Here is an 18,844-nt window from a genome sequence, read left to right on the forward strand (position 1 = left end):
GACTTAGCAGAAGGCATTTTCTTCTTTATGCATCCCATGGGCTGATGATGATAACCAAAAAAGCCGTTACCTGATTTTTTGGCACTCTTATACAGAACTGCTTACATCCCTTAGCATTTTACAATTGCTTAACTTAAAATTTTCCATGTGTTAAAATCATGGTTTTATAATTACAAAGGCATATTAGATTATTTGGATATAATTGCCTTTTAAGGTAATGGTGACCACAAAACATCTTTAAAAAATGTTTTTGTGGGTCTGGAGAGATGGCTCAGCAGCTAAGAACACCAGTTGTTCTTGCAGAAGACTGGGGTTCGAATCCTAGCATCCACATGGCAGCTAACAACTGTCCGTAACTCTAGTTCCAGGGGATCCGACAACTTCTTCTGTCCTCCATGGGCATTGCACCACACGGGTGCACTCACATATATGCGGGCAATGCAAGCATACACATAAAATAAAACTAATAAATAAAATATTAAATAAATAAAACAATTTTTAAAAATATTTTATTTATTAGTTTTATTTTATGTGTATGGGCGTATTGCCTGCACTGCATGTATGTGAGTGCGCCTATGTCATGCAATGCCTCGCAGGTCAGAAGAGGGCTTCAGTTTCCCTTGTAACTGGAGTTACGGTTCATAGCCGCCATGTGGATGCTGGGAATCGAACCCAGATCCTCTGCAAGAGCAGTCAGTGCTCTTAACCGCTGAGTCATCTCTCCAGCCCCCATGTTTTTATTTATTTTTATGTGTATAAGCATTTTGCTTGCATGTATGTAAGTGCACCATATGCCCACAATGGAGGTCAGAAGAGGGTGTTGGAGTTATGGATATAAGTTGTTAGCTGTCACGTGGATGCTAGGAACTGAACACAGATCCTCTGCAACAGCAGCCAGTGCTCTTAACCGCTGAGCCACCTCTCCAGCTGACAAAACATCTCCCCCTCATTGGAATCATGTTTCCTTAATGCTGATTTTCACTCCAAAAATATCACTTAAGTACCAGATCAAAACACTGATTTTCAGCAGAGCAAGTTATTTTATACAAATTATTGCTATTTGAAATCAAACAAATTCTCCTTTTAATGTGAGTTCCTCGCACACAGCATTCTGTGACCACAACAGTGAAGCAACTTTGTGGACATAAGGGCAACCCTGCTTTTTCTAGGCTTGGTCCACAGCCAGGAATAGTTCCAGTGTCTGAAAAACTTCATGATTCTACCTCAAGGAGTCTCAATATCAATTTCTTCTCAGTACTTAAAAAAAAGGCCTGTTAATTGTTCACATAAACACCAGAACCCTTAAAATCAGTCATGTCAAGCCATGCTAACCTCAGGTAGTCCCTTTGATTTGGAAGCGCTGTATCTTTTTGTTTTGATCAGCAGGCACATAGCCCTATTCCAGATCACTGGAAAAAATCTACCTGAAAGAACTGTATTTAAAAATAACAAATAAATACACTGCCAGTCCAAGAGCCCCAGGACCCCGGTGCTGTACACCAGCTTTCTTTATTTTCCCAGCAATGCTGTCACCATCATCAGTGCCTCCTGCTTCCTCTGGCCAATGCTGTGAATTCTTCAGTTTTAGCATCTAGTTAACGTATCACCCAGTCCATTGCTTCTCAGTCTTTGTAAGTGTTTGGCCATGAGTCCTTCAAGGCAGCTGCTGAAGCTGACCCCTTTCACAGTGGTGATGGCTTCCTGAGTCACAACAGTTTTTTCTTTTTTTTTTTTTTGGAGTTGGAGGATGTGGTTTGTACATAAGTCATCTGCTGAGACCATATTTGTAGGTGAAATATTAGTAGAATTGAGTTCTTTATAGGATCAAGCACAGAATGTTCTCACATGGACTTACATTTTGGTTCTTGCTGCAGCAGTAGAGATTTCACAACAGAAAGCAGTCCCCATTCTGTGCTGAGGAGTCTGTGGCTGTGCAGCTTTCCATAGGGATCAACATGTCTGTCCAGCACATCAATGCCAATCACACTCCAGTTTAGGCATCTCCACATTGCAGCTGTCCTACTCGTTTCCCACAAGTGGTCGAAGATGTGCTCCACAGTCCAGAGCTTCAAGGTGCTGGCCGTCTGCCAAGTAACCTGTGGCATTGTGGGATGAGGAGGCACAGCTGTACACCTGCCCTGCCCCATCTGGTGCTGGCTGGCCTGCCTTGCAGTGCCCAGGTGCCTTCAGCCCTGGGACAAGGTAAAATTTAAATAGCAAAAATGATTTTAAAACATAATTAAGCAATATAACAAAAGCAACCTGTGTTTTTTCCTATCTCTTTACAAATCAGTTATCTACAGTTAACATATGCATGCAGGTGTTACAAGTCTTTTAATATGCATCTACATATGGGTTTATGCTATGTATATGAAGAGAGATTGATGGATGGATGACTAGAAAATGCCTAAGAAAATAATTCCTTAACATCTGTAACCGTCATGTTATTGATAGTTGAGAACTCAGCAGAATGGGCTTCTCAGCAGCACCGGTTTTTGTTGTCTGAAACATATTGTAATAAGTTTTGTAATCAGAAAAATAAAAGATTAGAAAAAAGACCTGGGTAAGAGCACAGACTCCTCTCCTCATCTGCACACCATTAACTAGGGCTTTTATGCAGCACTGGGGCTCAAACTCATGGCCTTGTACTTGCTAGGCAGGCACTCTGTCAACTGAGCTACAACCCTGTTAACTGGGGCTTCTTTTTACTGAGGGATTAGCAGCGGCAGCAGGCCTGAATGCCGCCCTTCCTCCTCATAGTCATTGTCCTGCTGTGATCTTACCCACTGTCTATCTTCCCTAAGCCCAGTGAGCATCCAAGGCATACATGTGAAATTCTTCCAATACCTCATTTTCACTACAGCCTAATTCTTGTTGGACCTGAAAAATAATGTGTCTTGATTTCTCATCTCCAGCTTACTTTAATAAAAAAAAAATCTTTGGAGTGTACTTGGTAAAGCCTTTCTGAATTAACCTCATTAAAATGCAAATTGGCCTTGGGAGTAGTAAGCAACTCATTGAGTCTTAGTAGATATTTATGTCTAAATGTCAATTCCTCTATAATTAAAATAATTGCTGCAGAAGGTTTTTCGAGGGGAGGAGCTTGCCCCTGAAGATTCTAGGACCGAGCTGGAGGTAGAAGGCTGAGGCTTGGGCTTGTGTGAGGAGGAAAAGACATGCTGAAGGTTATGTCAGAATATGCTAAAGATAAATAAATGCAACTTTGTCTATGAGTGACAATAGTTTCATATCCTTTTATAAAAATAGATTCTCTTAAACATTATTGTCTGTCTAAACTTGTGTGGGGTATGTGTGTGTATGTTTGTGATGTGCATGTAAGAGCGTGCAAGTGTACACACCTGTGCACACTCAGGCCAGAGCAGGACCTTGGCTGTCTTCTCTGTTGTCTCTAGATGGGATCTGTCACTGAATCAGAATCTCACTCTTTGAGTTAGGCTGGCTGGACAGTGAGCTCTTGAAAGTTAACAGTTTGTCCACTAATGCCAGGGTTATAGGTAAATACAGCGAGGCCTGGCTATATAACTGGATGTGAAGCTCCAAATTCAGGTCCTTATGTTGTACAGCAAATGCTCTTACCCATTGTGCCATCTCCTAGCCTTCTTGTCCAATTTTAAAAGTTTTTCAGTTTATTGAGGCATTTATATGCCAGAATCACACTCATGAGTCATTCCATGGAGCATAACACTGGGGTCAGGCAGTGGGGGTCTCCACTTCATGCATCTGGACAAGGTCCTCGGTGGTGCACAGGTGTTCATACACATGTGGGGGAAAGGAAAGTAACAACCAGTTAAATTCAGCGTGTGTGAGTCGCTGGATCTGGCCCTGAAGGTACCTGAAGAAGCAGGGGGCAATAGTTAGCACTAGAGTAACAGAAAGCAGGGGGCAGAGGCAAGTTGTTAGTGCTGTAAGAATATCTCACTGGGGTGACTGTTGGTATTGGGAGGTTTTGAGCGTGAGGTCCTTGGCCACCCGCTGAAGGCGTTTTACATTGTGCTGGACCTTACCAGATTGACAAGTAACAGCATTCTTCGCCCAAGAAAATGCAGGTACACCCTTTTTCTTCAGTTAATAGGTCCAGGGCTCACCTGTTCTGGAGGGCGACTTCAGCTAGGGAAGACAGTTACTGTTGTGAGATCTGGATTAACTGGGGTGTTGCCTCTACCGCCGTAGTGAGCGCCTGCTTAAGGTCCTGGATCTTCTGAGAGAGATGCTGGCCTGAGAGTAAGGTATGCCCCAGACTCCTTGCCGCGAATCCTGTAGCGGCTACAGTTGATACCAGGCTGATTCCCACAAGGACTGCTAGAGTGGCTGACCTCTTTCTCCTACTTCCTCCTGTTTCTGTGGAGAGAAAGTCAAGCACTTCTCCTGCAGTGTATAGAGTTAGTCTGGGTATGAGGACAACCGGGGTGCAGGTATCTCTGACTTGTGGGGAGAGACAGGTATATATTTTGGAAGAGCAGAGAAAAAGTAGCCCGGGGGTAGACCAGTATTGCCTCGGACTGCAACATTGTGGATGGAGGGGTGGGGACAGTTAAAGTCCTGGGGGCCAGCACTCTGATTTATTAAGAAAAGGGGGTGGAGGAGGCAGAGGCCATTGCACTACTGGGTTCAGAGAGCACTGGGTATTGGTTTGACTGGTGACATTATAAAACGGGAGAGGAATAAGGCGGGAGCCCTGCAGAGGGGTGCAGAGGAAGCAGGTAGATACATTGAGGTTAGAGAAGAGAGAGAGAGAGAGAGAGAGAGAGAGAGAGAGAGAGAGAGAACTCAGTCCCAGGAGAAGCTGTGGGAGGTGTTAAAACATTGGAGTCTGGCCCCTTGTCTGGTCTAGGGTCTCTATGGCCTTTTGGGATCAGGAATTTTGAATTGTCGTTTTTAGTTTTATTCTGAAATGGCCTTGAGTGTTGCCGTAGTCAATGCCTGCTGTTGCAATCTGGTCAGTCCATGAATGTGGATTAGTTATTTTAAATGAAACTTGTTTGCATTTGATGGCAGGCCAGGTGCCTCAGGTATAGGTCCACATTTATCTGGGGTGTCACAATTGGGGCTGAAGGTGAACTGACCCAACTTTTCCCCTCGGAAGTCCTCCCATGTCTTTCCTTTTGCCCTGAGGTAGTTCGCTTGGTATGGTCCTCCTTCAAATAGTTTGTTTTACGGAAGCCAGTGATATTTGCATGAGCATGAGGAGCATCCTTCCCACCGCCCTGGGGTCTTTGCATTTACCACTAGTTTGGTCTGATATGAAGCACAAATATCTAGAGACTTTGTCATGGGAGTCGAACGGGCATGTTGTGGACCGAAGCAACTCGATCTCTTGGTTTTTGCTATTAATCTTCCATACTTCAAACCTATAGGTGCAGGGTGGGTGTAAGCACTGGGGAATGGCTTGAGTCATAGAGTCTAGGAAGGAGATGAGTATGACTAGTAGAGGGCTCATTCTTGAATGGAGGGTAGGGAAGGGACCCTTGAGATTTTGAGTTTGAGGGGGCTGGTGCTAGTAACCTGGTCCTTGCTGTGTTCCCAGGCAGGCTTTAGTTTGGAGAGGTGGATCCAACCAGATTGTCCTAGGAGCTTGGCTACCATTGGAGTAGACAGGATCACCAGGTGAGGCCTGGTCCAGCGTGGATGGAGGGTCACTCCCACTCCCTTTTGTTGTGTGGTGCCCCGAAGGTAGGTGTAATCTCCCGGTTGGAGGGAGTGGTTGATATGGTCCTTAGATACCTGGGGAATGATTTAGTCAGCATGTTCCCTGAGAAGTTTTCTTAGGAGGGTAAAAGAGGGTAAATAGCCATGTAGAGGTAAAGTGTGTTGAAGTGAGAGGTCATTAAGGAAGAAAGGTCTCCCATACGTAAGCTTGAAAGGACTGAGGAAGGAAGGGGCCCGTGGGATGGCTCTTAATCTGATGAGAGCAAGGGGTAGGAGGGTGACCCAAAATTGATGCAACTTTAGGGAGAGTTTAGTAAGGTGGTCTTTAAGGAGAGAGTTAGCTCGTTCTACCTTCCCTGAGGACTGGGGGTCGTAGGGGATATGAAGCCTCCAAGTTACTCCCAAGGACTGAGAAACAGTGGAGTAACCTTGGAGATGAAGTCTGGACCATTGTCTGATTGAAGTGTGAGAGGGAGACCAAATCAGGGGAGGATGTTCTGAATTAAACAGTTAGCTACTATGTCAGTTGTCTCACCTGTTGTGGGGAAAGCCTTGACCCATCCCAAGAAAGTGTTTACCCAGACTAGGAGGTATTTAAACTTCTTGTGAGTAGACATGTGGGTAAAATCTATCTGCCAGTCAACTCCTGGGAGTGCCCCCTCCCCGAGGCCGCCCCCCCCACCCCGTGTTGGTGAGGTTTGAAAGGAGCGGGGCACCCTCTTCCCTGTGGGGAGACAATGGTATAGGTGGGGCAAAGCCTAGTGAACATGGAGAGTTTAGGGGGATAGATAAAAGGGTTTAGAAACTTGTAAAGTGGCCGGACAGCTACATGAACGACATTATGTAAATGAGTGAGAATGGAGGAAACCTGTTTCTCAGATAGGCAATATTTGTCTGATAGAAGTAACCATCCTCCTGCCCCCGGATGACCCCCACGTCCAGAAGGCTCTTGTGTTGATGATCAGAGTAGAAGGGAGTCACTCCTGTTGGTGCCAGGGAGTATATGCCACCAGTGGAGTAATGGGCTCTGCTGGCTTCTCTAGCTGTTTGGTTTGCCAGGTCATTGCTTCTAGTTAGGGGATTAGAGAGAGGTTGATGGCCCTTACAGTGGATAACAGCCACCTTAGCTGGAAGGTAGGAGGCTTCTAGGAGTCTAAGGATTACTGGGCCATTAATTATGGGGGTTCCCTTGGTAGTTAGAAGGTTCTTCTCCTTCCATACTGAAGCATGATCATGAAGTATGTGAAAGGCATACTTAGAGTCTGTAAAAATATTGACCCTCTGACCCCTGGCTAAAGTTAGAGCCCTGGTGAGTGTCACGAGCTCAGCCCTTTGGGCCATGGTCCCAGGTGGCGGTATTCTTGACTGTGATGTCTGTGAGGGACACTATGCACACCCTACCCTGTGGGACCCCGTTGGAGTGACAGTTGAACTTCCATCCACAAACCAAGTCAGGGTTGGGTTAGGTAGGGGCTCTAAGGAGATTAGGGGGTCTTGGTAAGAAAGTTCTTGAAGGGTTTCCAGGTAAGAGTAAGCGAGTGGCTCAGCAGAGGGAAGGAGGGAGGCAGGATTGAGAGGAGGGCAGGAGTCAAGGGTGAGCAAAGGGCTTTCAAGAAAAGTGGTGCAAAAAAGTTGTAGTTTGGAGGGGGCTAGATTGGCAAGAGATGAATGGGTTAGTAAATCCTTAAGATGATGGGGGGAGAGGACATAGATAGGCTGACCCAGAGTGAGCTTAAGCCCTTCCTGGGCTAGGAGGGCTGTGGTAGCCAAAGCACGGAGACAAGGCTGCCATCCCCAGATGGTGGTATCCAGCTGTTTAGTAAGATAAGCTACTGGAGCAAGAGTGGGTCCTTCCATCTGCCCTAGAACCCCCAGTGCCAGGCCCTTGTTCTCAGTTGTATATACGAGAAATGGAGATCCCAAGTCAGGGAGAACCAGGGCCGGTGCGTTTAGGAGGGTCTCCTGGATAGTGTGGAAGGCCGCTGTTACTGGCCCAAGGGGCTTAACAGGCTCGGGGGGGTTCCCCTTGGAGACCTCATAGAGGGGTTTAGCCAGAAGGGCAAAGTTAGGAATCCAGGTGTATGGGTACCCTGCAATGCCCAGGAAGGACAGGATCTCTCCCTTGGTCATGGGGGGTTTTAAAGATCTTAATTAGGTCTATCTACAGTTAAGTGGCAAGAGGTGGGGGTAAGGAGGAACCCCAGGTACTTGACCTAGGGGAGGGAAAGTTGTGCCTTTGTTGGAGATACCCTGTATCCCTTGTCTCCCAGAAAATTTAGAAGTTTGACTGTATGAGATTTAGAGAAGGGAAGAGATGGAGAGCAGAGGAGATCATCTACATACTGTAGAACTGTGGAGGGGTGTAGCTCCAGGGAAGATAGGTCTTGAGCCAGGGCTTGTCCAAAGAGGTGAGGGCTGTCCCTAAACCCCTGGAGTAGGACAGTCCATGTTAGTTGTGATGCTGTCCCAGTATCAGAGTCCTTCCAAGGGAATGCAAACAGGTTGTGAGAGTCAATGAATGTAGAGGTATTGAAAAGAAAGCGTCCTTAAGGTCTAAGAATGTAAAGTGGGTGGTGGAGGAGGGGATATGAGAGAGGAGAGTATAGGGGTTGGGGATGATTGGGTGAATGGGGATTATTGCTGCATTAATGAGGCAGAGGTCCTGCACTAAATGATAAGAGCCATCAGGCTTGAGAACAGGGAGAATGGGAGTATTATAGGGTGAGTGAGTGGGCTTGAGGAGATCAAGAGTCTCTGAATGATGGGCTTGAGTCCTTGGCAGTGTTTGAGTGAAATTGGATATTGGGGCCTATTGGGAAATAGGGAGGGATCCTTTAAGGAAATGCAGATGGGAGTGTGATGAGAGACTAGCTGGGGTCGAGGTGTCCCAAACCTTGAGACTGACCTCAGAAGGTGGAAGCAGCCAGGTCCTAGTCTTAGGGAGGAGGGGTATAGGAGAAAGGAGAAAGGCTGTGGAGAGGGGGAGAGATATAGACAATGAGAGCTTTTGCATGAGATCTCTGCCAAATAAGGGTGCTGGGCATGAGGGCATAACCAGAAAAGAGTGGGTTAAAGGAGTTTCCCTGAATATGTAGGACAAAGATCCTGTTGCTTTGGGGTTATGGGGCTTCCCATCAACCCCTCCCATGGAGATCTGTGAGGGAAAAACTCTACCGGAGTAGGAGGGGAGAACAGACCATGAGGTGCCTGTGTCCGAAACCAAATTATTAGTCTTACCCACTACCATAGCTGTTACCCTGGACACCTCCATGGTGATGGTCATCGAGGAGGTGGGGGCTGAGGAGCCAGGGCCCCATTAGTCTTCAGCTGTCAGGTCCAGGAGGTCAGTCACTGAACCCTCTAAAGCAGGCTAGGTCTGGAAGGTGAGTGGCCTACCTTGGCACTGCAAAGAAGGGCAATCAGCCCTCCAGTGACCTTGTTGCCTACGTTGAGGACAGGGTCCAGGAGGCGGCCTTGGGTTGGGGCATTGCCTTGACCAGTGTCTGGTGAGTCTGTACATGAAGTAGGGTCCTTGTGGTAGTCGTTGGGCACCGTTGGTGTCTGTCAACTTCTTTGGAGGAGCCCTCAGGACTGTGGCCATCAGCTGGTACTTTTGTTTGGACAGGGTGAGTTTGTCTGCTCTCTCCTGTTCCTCCTGGCTATTGAAGACTTTAAAATTCCAGGTCTAACAGATCTCCCATGGGGGTTTCGGGGCCTTTGTCTAGACTTCTAAGTTTCTTTCTAATGTCTGGGGCCGATTGTAAGATAAAATGGTCATTGAGCGTAAGCTGTCCCTCTCTAGATTCTGGATTATACTTGGTATACTGAACTAGGACATTGGTCAGTCCATAAACTGAGCTTGGGTCTCAGTAGGGCGCTGGACAATCAACCTAAGCTTTTCAATGTTAAATACCTTAGGAGGCAAAGCTCTCTGAAGACCTGTCAGGAGGCAAGTGATGGTGTGGTCCCTTGCTCCCCTACCTGGGGAAGGTTCTTCCTGACTCCCCTCAGTGGGAATTGGTAATTCCACCCAGGGTCCTGTAAGGGAAGTGCCTCAACTCCAATAGGATGGGTCTTGTTGGTCGAGTGGAGCTCATTAGTGTACTCAAGCTGCAGTCCAGATCCTATGTCTCTAATCAGGGGTGAGGGTGGGCTGGAGAATCATAAAGGTGTCATGCCAGGTTAGGTCATAGCTATGGGTGATGTATTTGAATTCTTGAATGAAATGTGTGGGGTCAGTAGAAAAAGCTTATTTTGCACTCGAGCTGGGACAGGTCACCAAGGGAAAATGGGACGTGGGCTTTAACTACTCCCTCCACTCCAGCCACCTCCTGAAGGGGGAAGATGCTGTGAGAGGTAGAGGGCTGAGGCTGAGCATGGGAGCTGGTATGGCAAGACTCAGGGAATGGAGAGGGAAGAGAGAGGGAGGCCAGGGAAGCCTGAGGAGTCAGAGAACTAGGAGGGGTGTCGGTGCTGTCCACAAGGGCTCGCAGGAGGGCAGGAGGCATGTCCTGAAGTTGAGGTGGGAGGAGTGGGCATAGGGGAGATAAATGGATTCTTCATAGTAGAGGGTGAAATGGGGGAGAGTAGAGGATGTTTGTCGAGAAGTTTCTTGAGATCAAGAAGCTGTTTGAGGCCTGGACTGTGTTTGAGCAGGCTAGAGCTGTCACTGAGGGAAGGAGTGTATGGCTTGGGGCGGCAGGTTGGAGGAGAAGGGGGAGACTGGGATGAGAGGGTTTGAGGGGGAAAAGGGAGGTGAGCTGGGTCGGGTCAAGGAGTGGAGGCAAAGGGGGATATAGTGAAGGTTGAGCAGGAGGAGGAGCCTGCTGTGCCTTGGGTTGAAAGGAAGGAGGAGGTTGAGGTTGGGTCCTAATTGGGGGACATTCGTCCAATATGTTGGAATCAAAGGCTGAGGTAGAGGAGTATGGAGGGGGAGTGGAGGGCTCTGGGGTAGGGGTAGACAGGTTGTGATCATGTGGAATAGTTTTGGCAAGGAGGACTTGATGTGGGGAACAAGAAACGCAGAGGGAGAGGTTAGCTCAAAGATCAAAGAAGGCTTGGACATAGGGGAGGTCGGATCTTTTGCCACTATGCTGGCAGAAATTATCCAAATCTCTTAAAATGTTGAAGTCTAGGGTTCCTGCGTCTGGCCAGACAGAGTCACTGTCTAGTTTGAATTGTGGCCAGGTAGTGGTGCAAAGAAACTTTAAGTGTTTTGGCCTGATTGTGTCTGAAAGTTCTAATTGCTCTAGGGACTTGAGAAGGCAAGCAAGAGGTGTGAGACTTTTAGGTTTAGACCGAGAGGTTCCCATAGTGACAGATTACATATATAGCACAGAGGAGATAGCGAAGGAATTGAGCAAGCACATAGGAGATGAGAACTCTTTCCTCACAGGGGGTGGAGTCTGGGATAGTGGCTAAGATTCCAGGCTAAAATATGAGGGACACAAGGAAAAGTGCACAGAGGAGGGGACGAGACATAGGTTGCAGGTTGTACCAGGTGAGAGTGTGTGGAACCCATGTCAAGAAAGGCATCCCTTCCATAAATAATTAATGGCTACAGCAAAGTTATTCACTAAAACATAATGGTAGATATGTTTTCCTTTTTATAATGAAAGTAAATTTTCATGTGGGAAAAAGAAAGAAGAAAAAGAAAGAAAGAAAAGAAAGAAAGAAAGAAAGAAAGAAAAAGAAAGAAAGAAAGGCATCCCTTACCAATAGAGGTCCAAAACATGTTCCCTATCCCTGGAGGCAGTGTCCTGCGATCACCAGGGAGGGGAAAGAGTGAGTTCCTGTCCTGGACAGGAAGGTAGGTGTGTTCCTATCTCTGGAAATGGCATCCCGTAACCAGAGAAGGAAGGAGCTTTCTGACACACTGGTGTGGTTTTACAACTCAAGCTGAAAGCCCGGGAGCAAGAGAGAATCTCTGAATCATGGAGCATGAGAAAATGAAAGTGAAGGGGAGTTGTGGGGAGCAAGGGGGGAGAGAGAGAAAGAGGAGAGAGAGAGAGAGAGAGAGAGAGAGAGAGAGAGAGAGAGAGAGAGTCTGAGGCCTACTGAGAGGCTATGAGAGAAAAAAGAAGAGAGTGGAAACTTCCAGAGTCTACCTTCCCTGTTTTACCTGGTCTTAGGACCAGCCTTTGGACATGCCTCAGGTCAAGCCCATGCCTTTGAGGGGTTGGCCTTCTTTTGGTGTTCCAGAGAGTATAAGTAGAACAAGGGAGAGAGAGAGAGAGAGAGAGAGAGAGAGAGAGAGAGAGAGAGAGAGAGAGAGAGAGAGAGGAGAGAGAGAGGGAACAGAGAAGAGGGAGAGTCAGGATGTGCTTCAAAGCTGAATCAGTGGTGGGCACGGGGAGCCAGTAGCAGTGGTGAGGTCTGGCTGGAGTTCTTGACAGGTGATCTCCCATAGCAGTGATCCAAGTCACGGCACCAAATGTTGGGTAAATCATGTCAATTGGCACAGATAAGGACTCCAGTAGTGCAGGGTTTATTTGAAAGATCACATTGGGTGGCTCTCAGCTCAGGGAGTGAGGAAGCTACCAGTTTGCAGGTGGCTGGCTGGAGGTATTTATAGGGGGTAGGGAGTAGGGAATGCCTATGGTGCATGCAGCTATGCAGCTGCCTGGTCAATTTCTGTTTTTCAAGGCTGGAAGGCAGGAAAACAATTCCAAAGGAGGGTGGGACAGGAGTGAATACTTTGTGAAACTTAACATGGGGAAGCAGCTGGAGCTGAGATAGGTCTTGCAACAATCTGGTCATGAGTGCAGGGGCCTGTTTATCTTCTAAATTTATCTAGGGGAAACGGACTATGTTGAAACTGACTCAACTGTTTTTGAGAGGCTCCCGGGTCCTGTCTTATAAGGTTTTACTGCACCTGGGGAGGTCGCTGCAGACCTGGGCTGTAACAGGTAAGAATCACCAATGGCTGCTTACATCATTGGGAGAATGATTTCAGGGGAACAGGTATTCACACAGATTCCAGACATACCATCACAGATTATGTATTGAGGACAAAGAGAAAAGGATCCTTGTGAAATGGATAAGTGAGCCAGCCACTGATGTAACCAAGTGATCAAACTTAACATTACCAATAACAAGACAAGTTATGCATAATTTACCTCCTGGTGTGACCCAATAGAACCCAACATTGTATATGTAGCATTCCTTTAAAAAAGTGTATGCTGGGGCCAGCAAGATGGTGTAACCAATAAAGGTGCTTGCTACTGAGGCTGTCAACCTGAGTTTGATTCCCAGAATTCATACGTTAGAAGGAAAGAACTGATTCCCATAAGTTGTCCTGTGATCTCCACATGCTATAACACACTCACATATGCATGCATACACACACACACACACACACACACACACTAAAACAAATAAATGTAAAAAAAAAATGTGTCCTGTGGTTTGGATTCTAAAGGCTTGGTCAGTAGTGTGTGGAGCTGGTAAGAGGTATAGAATCTTTAAGGGCCAAGTCATGGGAGGGACTGTGGTCCCTTTGTCGCTCTCATTTTGCTTCCTTCTGATCGTGAGGTAAATAGCTTTGCTCCACCATGTGCTTTCTGTCCTGATGTTCTGTTTCACCAAAGAATAGGGCCAAGTTACCATGGGCTGAAAACTCAGAAGCTGTCAGCCCAAATGAGCCTTTCTTCCTCTTCACTTGGTTTCCTCAGCTACTTTGTCACAGTGATGGAAAACTGCCTAACATTGTGTGAATTTCTTAAATGCAGTCTCCTTAATAGAGTTACATAGGTGAATGCCTTTCAGTCTCAAGAGGTATTTGTTCAAATATTTCTGGGAAAAATGTGATACATGAATATGTGTATATCTTTGTCTATGTATTAAAAACAAAGCATGTAGAACAAATTATAAAATATAATTAAGTTGATATTATTCAACAACAGTGCAATGAACAACTATATACAGTAAGTATTTCTGCAGGCACCAGGGGACTGTCAGAGTTAGTTTCAGTTGACAACTTGTGTTATGTGGCATTATTCCCAGGTAGACACAAACCAACATCTATTCACCCCAGATAGGGAACTAAAGACAAAACAAAGGATGCCATCAACATCCAGCTTGGTGAACCAATGAGTTTTATTGGAGTTACTTAGAGGAATATAGGTGAGGGGTTACTTACAGGAACAGAAATAACTCAAAAGCTTCATCACCAAAGCCCAACCAAGTGAGGGTGACAGTGTACAAAGTAGGAAACCTGGAGCACACTGTACAACCTTCACATGGTTCAACAGGCTGGAGAGTGTCTTCTCCAGGCGGCTCAGCTGGTCTTTGCCTCTTTCAGGCAACTCAGCTGATCTTCCAAGTAGCTGGGTAGATCTTAGATTCTTCTAGGCCACTTGCTTTGTCTAAGAGTGTCTTCCAGCAGTTTGTACAGCTTATATGTGCTTAGGGAGAGACCTAGTAAACTTGGTCAACTTCAGGGACTTCCTGAAGCTATTGGGTTGTTTACTTCCTGAATTTAAGGTGCTTCCCTGCAGGATGGACTGTTTCACCTCCCCTCAAGTTATCCTATTTTTTTTTTTACCTCCTTTTAGAACATCCTGCTATTTCTTTTCAGAGCATCCTACTAGTTATCTCCCTTTAGAACATCCTGTGTCATACCTGCCCTTGGGAGGCAGAGGCAGGTAGACCTCTGCAAGATCTAGGCCACCCTGGTTCACATGGTGACTTCCAGGTGGGCTGTGACTAGGGAGAACCTGTCAAAAAGCAACCAACAAACAAACCACACCAAAACAGAAAGAACATCCTGTGTCTTACCAAGCTTCCCTCCAAGATGGAAGATTTATAGGTTTTATCTTGGAGGAAATTGCAACTCAACAACTTGGGAAGCAGGAGCCTCAGTTGAAGAATTGTTTCCCTGGGGTGGGCTATTGTTAGATTTAGGAGGTGGGAAAAAGGAAGGAGTTTAAAGTTTAGAAATAAGAGTCAGAGCCAGACCTGCAACAGGCAAGGAATGTGCTCACTGGATTCAGGAAGCCCAGCAAAGGGCTGACAGCTCTTTTCCTTGAGGAATGATTATCTGTGCTCTGAACGGGGGTGGGGGGGGGCGGGGGCAGGCAGGCATTCTGGTTTTATATAGGAACTCTGCTGCACACAGCTGCAAGAGTTAACTCTGTGCCAGGGTCTGATGTCCTTGAGGGTCTTTTTTCTCAGGCAGGCAGGTGAGTTATCTATAGCACTAAAAGAGACAGGTGGTCTCCAAAGTCTCTTTCTGTCCAGGGAAGTGACAAGTTGATAAGGCTTGAGCAAGACCAGGCTTGAACAGGGCCAGGCTGCTAATTAGGGCCAGTTAGACATTTTAAGAGATTTATGGCTTTCCCTAATGAGGCCTGTGACTCTTCTACAATTCACATATCCTATCAGCTATGCTGTGGAGCACTGTCTTGATTGCTAATTGATATAGGAGGGCCCAGTCCACTGTGGGCAGTGGGTCTGAGCAGGTGGGCCTGGATAGTATAAGAGGGTAGCTATGAATGTGAAGCTGGAAGCAAGCCAGCTTTCCTCTGTGACCCCTGCTCAATTCCTGCCTCCAGGTTCCTGCTATGACTTCCCTTAATAATTAGCTGCAACCTAAAAGCCAAATAAACCACCCCCAGGCCTCAAGTTGCTTTTGGTCAGTGTTTTATCACAGCAACAGAAACAAAACTGGGACAGGTGCCAATAGACAAGCAAACCAGATGCTTGCCTTCATCAGTCTTGTATTGATCAGAGGAGGAAAATGCATCTCCCTGTGCTGAGTAACATAGGCTATCCAGATTCTTCACTGGGACTGATAGAATATGTGAATTTTGGGAGAGCCATGAGCTTCATCTGAGGCCATAAAGACATAAATTCCTTAGAGTGGCTAACTGGCCCTAAATTGGCAGTTTGGCCTTGCTCAAGCCTTATCAACTGGTCACTCCCTGGACTGAGAGAGGCTGTTGGTGGAGCCCACCTGTCTCCTTTAGTGCTATAGATAACTCATCTGCCTGCCTGAGCAAATAATCTTCAGAAGAGACCCTCAAGGACGCCAGACCCTGGCGCAGAGTTAACTCTTGCAGCTGTGTGCAGCAGAGGGCTCCTATATAAGACCAGACTGCTCCCTCTTCAGTGTGCAGATAATCATTCCTCAAAGAAAAGCTATCAGCCCTTTGCTGGCTTCCTGAATCCAGGGAGCACATTCCTTGCCTGTTGCAGGTCTGGCTGACTCTTATTTCTAAACTTTAATCCTTCCTTTTTCTGCCCTCTAAATCTAACAGGGACCAAGGCACTTATTCTCTGTAACTTCTGTCTCCCACTCCATCGTTTCTCTGGGAAAGCTCTTGGCTGCAAGGACATGCCCCTGGGGGCTGCCCACATGCAGTGATTTGGTCTATATGGTGCCACAGAAACCTGACCCCGTATCCCAATCTAGAACAGCTCCAAAGGGCCGGCCATCCCAACTCCAGCCCCCAACAGTGCCCAACAGCCCCCTCCAGTCCCCTCCAGCCTCCAATGCAGCTATATGTCAGCCAAGCTCCTCCCTGTCCAGACCTGCTCCTCTTATTCCCTTGAAGGCAATCCTGAAAACCTCTTTAATAAACCTCCCGCCCCTCAGAATCTGTTTCCTATAGAACCTTCTCAGGACGGGGGATGTAGCTCTGAAGTCCGCACTTTCCTAGCACAGAGAATACCTTGGATTCCATCTCTAGCACAAAGCAAAACAAAGCTACCCACCTTGAAGTGCTGTGCAATTGTAGAGCGCCAACCTGACCTGACAGCTGCGTTCTTGGTTGTAATGGCTGTTTTGCTCACCAGGTCACACATTCCAAGTCCTACAGGATAAACAAAGTCATTAGGCTTGTCAGCTGAGCATTTCTGCATCATGCCTGAACTGTTTTTTAACTGTACTTGATTGGTTAATAGGTACATTCTGGTTGACTGCCTTCTAAACACCTTTCTCCTGCTGTGCGTGCAGGGGCTCTCCCTTCAGCTACCAATAAATTGTACTTTGTGCAATTCTGAGTTTGTCTGCTTCTTTCTACCATCTCTTATCACTTGTCTTTGGTGAGTGGTGCTCATATACTAGAACTAGATTTTTCTGCAACATCAACAGAATTAGTGAGGCACTGCAAAGACATGATTAAATAGGGATAATAAAGATCAGATAGCCACAGTCACAGTAATTTTGGGTGAAACTCTGGTACAAATCTGGGAATAAGAAATAATATACCTCAAACCAAAAAAGTACCTTTCTTTGTGTGTGTGTGTGTATGTACAGATGCATGTGCACATGTGTGTATGAGAGCGGAGGCCTGAAGTTCATATCCCATGTCTTCCTTGATCTCAGTTTATTTATCTAGGCAGGATCTATCACTGAATCTGGAGCTTGCCAAGTCTTGCTAGGTTCTGAGAATCTCAACTCTGGTTCTTAGGTTTGCATGGCAAGTGCTTTAATCACTGTAATCTCCTCCATTTTTCCTCCAGTTATAACTGAGTCTTATGCCCTATCCAAGATCTTTGATAATAAAATTTGTTTTTGAGATAGTCTCATATAGCCCAGGCTGGCTTGGAATCACTATGCAGCCAAGAATGACTTTGAACTTCTAATCCTCCTACTTTACCTGCCTTGTTCTGGGATTCTAGATGTGAACCACCGTGTTTTTATGTGGTGCTAAAGATTGACCCCAGGACTTCATGCATGGTAGGGCAAGTATTTTACCCTAGGTGAGCTATATCCCTAGCCCCAGACTGAAATTTTTTGTTAAAGTCTTTGGGCTATATTTTACTTTCTTAAAAGATTTTTTTTTTTTTTTGGCTTGGTGGGGAAGATAAAACCTGAGGCAAATTCTCAGATTTTCACTCAAAGAGGAGAAAAAGTTATTCAATGTCTTCTCTCCTCCCAGCTGGTCCTCTGCCTATTTTTAATAAGGAGACAAAGGAAGACAGTCTTGGCAAGTGCTTATTGATAATGGATCTGCAGAAGTCACCCACCTACTCACACTCCATTTATGGCTTTATCTCTGCAAGCCAGCCACTCTTAAGTGAGCTGGAAAATGACAAGTGCTGCACTCTGACCATGAGCCTCTCTCCATCTCCATAATGACCGTGCCTGGGGCACTGGAGAGAGAGGAGAGGTACTTACAGGGGAAGATGCTCCACTCCTTACTCAAGGTTATTATGCTCAATGACAGTTATGGCAGGAGAAAATGATGGAGCTAAGAACTGTGCAGTGGTTCTGGTCTTCCTTGTGAAAGCACAGCAAGGTGCAGTCGTGTGGCCCCCTGACAGCTGCTGGTGCTGGTGGAGGCAAATCTGAGGCTGGAGCTCTCATACTGATTCCCAATCCCCTTGGCAGTACTCTCCTTCCACACTGATCAGGAGATCGATTGGACAGATAAACCCCAGGAGGACAGTGCTGTTTTAATTCAGTGCATTTAGAAGAGAGTTGTCTTTATAGGTAAAAGTCAGTATTAGTCACCTGAGATTAGGTTATGGAGTAGGGTTTTCTCTTGAGAGTGGAGTGTGAGCTTTCTGTCACTGTAACAAATACTGGAAAGTTTACTTCAGCTCATGGTTTCAGAAGTTCCAAACTGTGATCAATTGGCCTCAGCTAGGCTGGCTAGTCAAAGAGCTCTAGGAATGTTCCCATGTTTAATCCCACAGTGCTGGGGTTACAGACATGTTCCACCTAGCCTGGAGTTTCAGGCAAGTTGTGAGTGTGCTCTGATGTAGGTGCTGGAACTGAACCCAGGTCCTCTGAAAGATCAGCAAGTGCTCTTAACCAACTGAGCCGTCTTCATAGCCCTTTCAAAGGGATTTTTAGAATCAACAAAGACAGTTACCGTTTTTTGTAAGCCAGATTTCTTATGGGATAAGGGAGGTGAGGAAATTGCTACAATAGCTCAGCTACTGATCAAAACTGTAAACAGCATATTTTAAAATGAAATGAAGATCTTTAAAGGGTAAAAACTCATTGGGATTTTTAGAATCAACAAAGACAGTTACCGTTTTTTGTAAGCCAGATTTCTTATGGGATAAGGGAGGTGAGGAAATTGCTACAATAGCTCAGCTACTGATCAAAACTGTAAACAGCATATTTTAAAATGAAATGAAGATCTTTAAAGGGTAAAAACTCATTCAATTTTATGTGTTACAGGGTTTATACTGAGTACAATATTGTATAACTGTAATAATT

The 18,844-nt window shown here is 46.1% G+C and overlaps 1 pseudogene; it reads right to left on the minus strand.

The window, feature by feature from the left end:
- Window positions 1–1,538: 1,538 nt before the first annotated feature.
- On the minus strand, window positions 1,539–2,105 carry LOC115068950 (annotated as a pseudogene).
- Between the last annotated feature and the right edge of the window lie 16,739 nt (window positions 2,106–18,844).

This window comes from Nannospalax galili, unplaced genomic scaffold, assembly GCF_000622305.1.
Source record: "Nannospalax galili isolate Female #2095 unplaced genomic scaffold, S.galili_v1.0 scaffold229, whole genome shotgun sequence".
Taxonomy (NCBI): domain Eukaryota; kingdom Metazoa; phylum Chordata; class Mammalia; order Rodentia; family Spalacidae; genus Nannospalax; species Nannospalax galili.